The sequence below is a fragment of the Nannospalax galili genome, unplaced genomic scaffold, assembly GCF_000622305.1.
Source record: "Nannospalax galili isolate Female #2095 unplaced genomic scaffold, S.galili_v1.0 scaffold146, whole genome shotgun sequence".
Taxonomy (NCBI): Eukaryota; Metazoa; Chordata; class Mammalia; order Rodentia; family Spalacidae; genus Nannospalax; species Nannospalax galili.
The window spans coordinates 4955757-4961756 of record NW_008357929.1 but is presented as its reverse complement, the minus strand read 5'-3'; positions in this window follow the sequence as shown (position 1 = coordinate 4961756).

The window sequence follows — 6000 nt, the reverse complement described above, 5'->3', positions numbered from 1 at the left end:
TAGAGGGAGGTGAGGGCGGGGCCAGGACCAGAAGCGGTGCTCCTGGGGCCCAAGAAAGGCACTGATTTGGTCTGGGTGAGAAGGATCAGGAAGCAGTATTGGTTCCCCAGGTGTCTGGGGCCCCAAGACTAGGAATGGCGCAGGGCCCAAACTAGGAGTATAGAAGGGTGGGAGGGATGGAAGGGTGAATGTGGCTTAGGGAGTCCCGGTGGGGAGAGCTGCGCTATAGACTTACCCCAAGAGGCCTGAGGATAGTAGTGCCAGGTACATTTTTTAATGTAATGATTATAGCAGCAGCATTCTCTTAGCCATCCAAGTCGTCCCTGATGGTTCCTTCCTAGAAGGTCTAAAAGAGGAGAAAAATGAATTAAGAGGGACCAGGAGGGGCCTGAGGGGCCTGGTTTACTTCTTTAAGCTTCTCTTATGAGATATCCAAGTTTCTACTGCTCAGATTCCTTCTGGAAAATAGTCATCCTCATCAGAATAGCAACAGGAGAGCTTAAGCTTGGCTGGGATACCATCACCACATTCTTACCATACCACGGGCTAGTGCTGGCCTGGCTGCTCCACCAGTGACTGCTCTTTCCACTGTGCCATTGGCCACCCCTCTCCAGTCGTCCCCTCTTCATCCCTGCCATGCTTCATATACCTATATACGTCTTAGTGAATACCAACGGATGACCAAACAGAATGAGATCTCAGATTTCACTCTTTGTAGACAGCTCATTCTCTGCCTGTGGTTCCTTTGCTGAACTTGGGTCAACCTAAATATGTCAGGAAGGGAGCAAAGCTAGTGTTCTCTCCACAAGGCCACCAGTAGCTAACTGCATTCTCTCAGACCTCTTGATGGATGATGATACTGGGGTGTGCTCAAGTCTTAGTAAGTTCCAAGGAGTTATCTACCATCAGAATGTGAAAGCATACTGTCCCCAACCTTGGGACTTTACTCAACTTTTAGACAATGTGACTTGTGCTCATAGAGATCCTGTGCACATATTTCAGGCAATGGAAGAATCCCTTAACATTCATATTGTCAGAGGAGCACGTGCAGGTGTCTCGACAATATAGATCACCAAGCATGTCTTCTGTCATCCCTCTGCTCGCCTATTCTTCCAACCCCTCACTTTCCCACCATCTGCCTCGTTCTTCCCTTTTGTCTGGAATAGGAAAAAGTGTTACTCATGAAAGCCTGGAGTAAATAAAGGCGATAAGTCAGAAGGAAAGGAGAAGAGTAGGAAGACTGGAAAGTAGGCAGAAGCCCCAAAATACAAAAGAGAAAAAGATGTTTCCCTTAAGGCTGAGCTTCTTTTAGACATATATTTTCTATGTGTGACCAGTTGTGGAACTCTGATATCCTCTGTCTGTTGCAAAAAGAAGCTTCTTTGATGAGTGGTGTACAGTATACTTGTCTATAAATATAAGAATTCATATTAAGCATAGAGGAAGAAATTTTATTCGTCTAGAGATATGCCAGATACAGGGTTTTCTCTTGGATTTATGACCTCTCCCACCATCTGCATTTGTCTACATTTACAGTGGAATCTCTACACCTAAGGCTCATGAAACATAGCAGAACAGGGGGTAGAGAGATACTAATACATCTCTCAACTCTCAACAGTGAAGCTTCCCTATACAACAGAGTGTGATATATACAGAAGGCCACAACTGATTAAGTTTTAGAGAACAAGAGACTTCAGAGTGTGTGTCCCTGGATAGGACTCCTATATTAAACCTCACCCACCCACGGCTCAGGTAACATTGTGGAAGAGGGGGTAGAAAGATTATAAGAGACATAAGGTAACAGAGGCTTTCAGGCCTCTGAGAACTTGCAACAATGATGACAACATGCATAAGACCCATGCTGACTCAATCAGATAAAAACCCAGCATAGAATGGGAGGAATGGGCAGCAGACACGAACCCTAACCAAGGAACTATTGGCAAATGATTACTGTGCAATGAGGGAGAGTAGATCTTCTTTAAGGCAGTGACTGTGGATAGACTGACTAGATTACACTGGATGAACTTGTACCGAGGGACATCTAGATACAAATACTTGACTGAATAGGACTTAACCTATGTGATAGAATGCCTGAAATCTGGTGGGGGAGGTGATAGGGGACAAAGAAGGGAGGGGGGGGCTCTAAATTTGATTGAGAGTAGAAAGAAGGGATTTATGCAGGGAATTCAGCATGGTTTATTCCAGAAGAAAATCTACATCAATAAACTAATGGTGCAATCTTAATAGCCTAGCACAGTGCACTTTACTTCTTACCCAAGCTAATGCCCAACAAGCCTGAGGGGCTTTCTGCTCCTCAACATCCCTCAGAAACCTGAGCTGATAGAGGCACTAGCTTCTTGCTAGTTACCTCTATATGTCGCATGAAAGTTCACTATGTTACTGGTGACTGACAACAGGGGCTTCTCACTTCTTTAATGCAGACGACACACTCCACTTCCACTCCTGGTTCTTGATCAGAGATGGTCACTAATTGTCCAAATGGTGCTGAAAACAAGAAGTGCAATCTTCTGGGTGCCCAGGAGGAGTAGCGAACTGGAGCTATGGTCAAGCAGTGTAAGTCCCCACAGGCTGTCTGTGTGGCAGTCTGGTGTAGGAGAGTGCTGAGCAGCTCAGTACAAGCCAGGCACTGATGAGGTTCTGCAGTGGAGCAGAAGGACCAGGGTCTTTGCTGTCAGACAGTCCTGTTTCAAAACCAATCCACATTCTTGATTTCTTTTCATATAGCTTGATCTATCATATAACGAAACTATTGATTTTTGTATTGATTTTGTTCCAAGAAAATATAATGCGTTGAGAATATTTATTGTGAAGGGATGTTGAATTTTATCCAATGTGTTTTCCATATCTATTGAAACAATCATGCAGTTTTGATTTTTGATCAAATGCAATGTGCAATGTTTACTAATTGAACTTTTTTCTTTCATTGTGGATTTTTTTGGTCTGAACATCTTCATTGCTGAAAGTGAGGTGTCTGTATGTATGGTGGAACATGAATCAGTCTTTAAAAAGGAAATTTGTCATGTGCCACAGCATGGAGTGAACCTTGAGGAGATTACCTGGTGTGAAATAAGCCAGTCACAGAAGGACAAATGCTTTATAATCCAGACATGTGAACTATCTGTAGAAGCAGAAAACACAATAGTTGTTGCTAGGGACTGGGAGTTGGGAGAAAATTGGTGTTGAGCAATGATTATAAAGTTTCAATTATGCTACATGAGTAAGTTCTAGAAATTTGCTGTATGGTTTTGACTGCAGTTAACAATGTAATATTGTGTGTTTCAAGTTCATGTGTTCTTACTACAAGGTGAGCAACAAAGAAATAAAACATCCCCAAATAGTAAACTTGATCTGATGAGATGGCTCAGTGGGTAAAGGTGCTTGCCACCAAGCCTGAGTTCAATTCTTGGGGCCCATATGGTAGAAAGAAAGAACTGACTTCCACAAGCTGTCCTCTGACTTCTACACGCTCACTATGGCGTGTGTGCACCCATCACATACATACAAACACACAAAATAGAAAACTTAAAATGCAATTTAAAAAGCATCAAAGGCCAAACAGACATAAGGAAACTTTGAGACATGACACTCCATGTTGGCTGTTTCTACTCCCTGCTGTGATGATGGTGCCATAGGTTTTCCTATGTCCAAATCTCAAACCATATACATGGTTAAATATGAGCAGTTCTCATCAATTATAGTTCAATAAAGTTCTTTAAAATATGCATGACTTAGAGAGCTGGGTATTATTTGGCAATTAAACTCTTTAAATGTCAGTTTCCATATCTATAGAATAAAGAAAATAGTGAGAGAGGGCTAAGTATTCATTAGTTGATTCTTCCAGCGTGCATGTGGCAGGCAGACAGGGCAGGGCAGTGGGAATGATAAATCCCTCATATCTACTGCTGCATTGACAGTTGGGTAGGTAGTTTAGGGTCTGCCCTGAAAACTTGATCATGTTAAATTGGAAGAGGGAAGAAACAAGAAGTGTCTGCCACAATGCTATTCAGTCCTTCTGGAAGGCCCTACTGGGGACATTCAAGGTCTTTACCATCCATTAGGTAATAAGCACTTTGTTCATAATCGAGCTGATGATTCTAGGGTTGGTCCCTCGGCATTTATGGGTCTGGATGTAACAATATCAAAATAGCAAAACTCCATGTTAAATCGTCAACTGCTAGTGCCTGGTCTACAGTCAAGTGGGAAAATATACAGAAATGAGTTGAGGACAAAGCACTGCTTAGAAAGAGTCAAGTTCCAGACAAGGTTGTGGAGTCAGTTCTGGTGAGGCTTGGCCTGTAGCTAAGCTGAGACTTTGTCTCAAAAAGTCAACAGCAATTGGGCTGGAGAGATAGCTCAGAGGTCAAGAGTGTGTATTGCTCTTGCAGAGGACTCATGTTTGTTTCCCAGCATCCACATCATATGGCTCACAACCATCTGTAATTCCAGCCGTGGGAGATTCAATGCCCTTTACTGGCCTCTACAGGCACAGAACTCATGTGTGTGCCTGCGCATGTATGCACACACTTGCAATTAAAAAATAATAAAAGACATCAGAATAATCAAGAGCAGCAGTGAGGCTGCATGAGGAAAGGATAGCTGGTCTCCACAAGGGAAGCATGTTTCATGGTTCTGGGAAACATGTTTCATGGTTCTGGCTCAGGACAGGGAGCTACTTCATGGAGTGAAAGGTGATGGTTCCATTCCCCTTCAACACAGAATGCATGCAGGGAAACAGGATGTGTATGGGAGAGAAGGTTGGGAGAAACTCACTGTAAAGTCCAAATGCTTATGACTGACATGCCTGTTTACTTCTTTCCAGCAGCAGTGTTTCTAAGCACAAGGACAAGGCACCAAATAAAGACAGGAGAGAAGGAGATAAGATGTTCTGTCCCTGATGAGAGAATTAACCAAGGGCAGAGGACTTGGCAACTTTAGAGGAGGCAAAAAGAGAGGATGTCCTAAAGATGTCCCTTGTCTCTAATGACATGGGTTTGGGAAAGAAGCTCTAAGAGCAGTACACAAAGCTAGCAAAGTTTTGAGTTTCTGGAAGTCTCAGAAAAAGCTCGGGGCTATGCAGTTAATTTCATCTTAGGAGACTTCTGCCAGCCACTTTTGAATCCACAGATTGACTCTTGGCCCAGCTGGAACTGCACTTTTTCTCCCCTTTCCTCCCCACCTTCCTTGTCTCATGCCACCCCGGAGGCTCAGCTTCTCTGCTGTAGCTCCAGGCTAGTAGCATGGTTATAATTTCACGTAGGAAAAACTATCTCTGGAAGAAAATACCTGGATAGATTTTGTGGGAGGTATAGGATGTAGACAGGGAGCCTTGTATTACAGAGTATACACCTAATCTAGACATGTGCTCTTTAAAAAACTCAGAAACCCAATCAGTCTAACACATAAAAGGAAAGTGATAATCCCAAAGATCTGAGGGTCATAGGTCACTGGCATGTCTACAGTGTTTTTGAACTGTCTTTAAAATTCTATTACTGACCATCATTCCCGGTCACTCAGGTATTTGACTCTACTTATGTGTATTTTTAGTATTTAGTATTTGTGTATTCACGATTTTTCCATGTGGTGATCTCATTACTACAGCCCAAAGCTTACCTTGTCAGTAGAATTTCTGAAGAAAAGCAAAGTTTATATGCAGGCATCCATGCACGTTCCTTCAAAAGGCCCCATCACGTGTTCAAATTTGGACCAATGTATCTAGGCTAAAAAACGGAGGACCCCAATGGCCCATCTTTGCATGTGTACCACCATATGTGTATTAGTTACTTGCCTCATAAGGAAGAAAGGGTTTATTTTGGCTCCAGGTTAACAATACAGTTCATCATGGTGGGGAATGAAGGCAGGAGCCAGAGACAGCTGGCAACATTGCATCTGCAGTCTAGAAACAGAAAATGATGAATGCTCCTGTTCTGCTAGCTTCCTCCTTTTTAAAAATTTTATTTTTAAATTTATGATGTGTGTGAA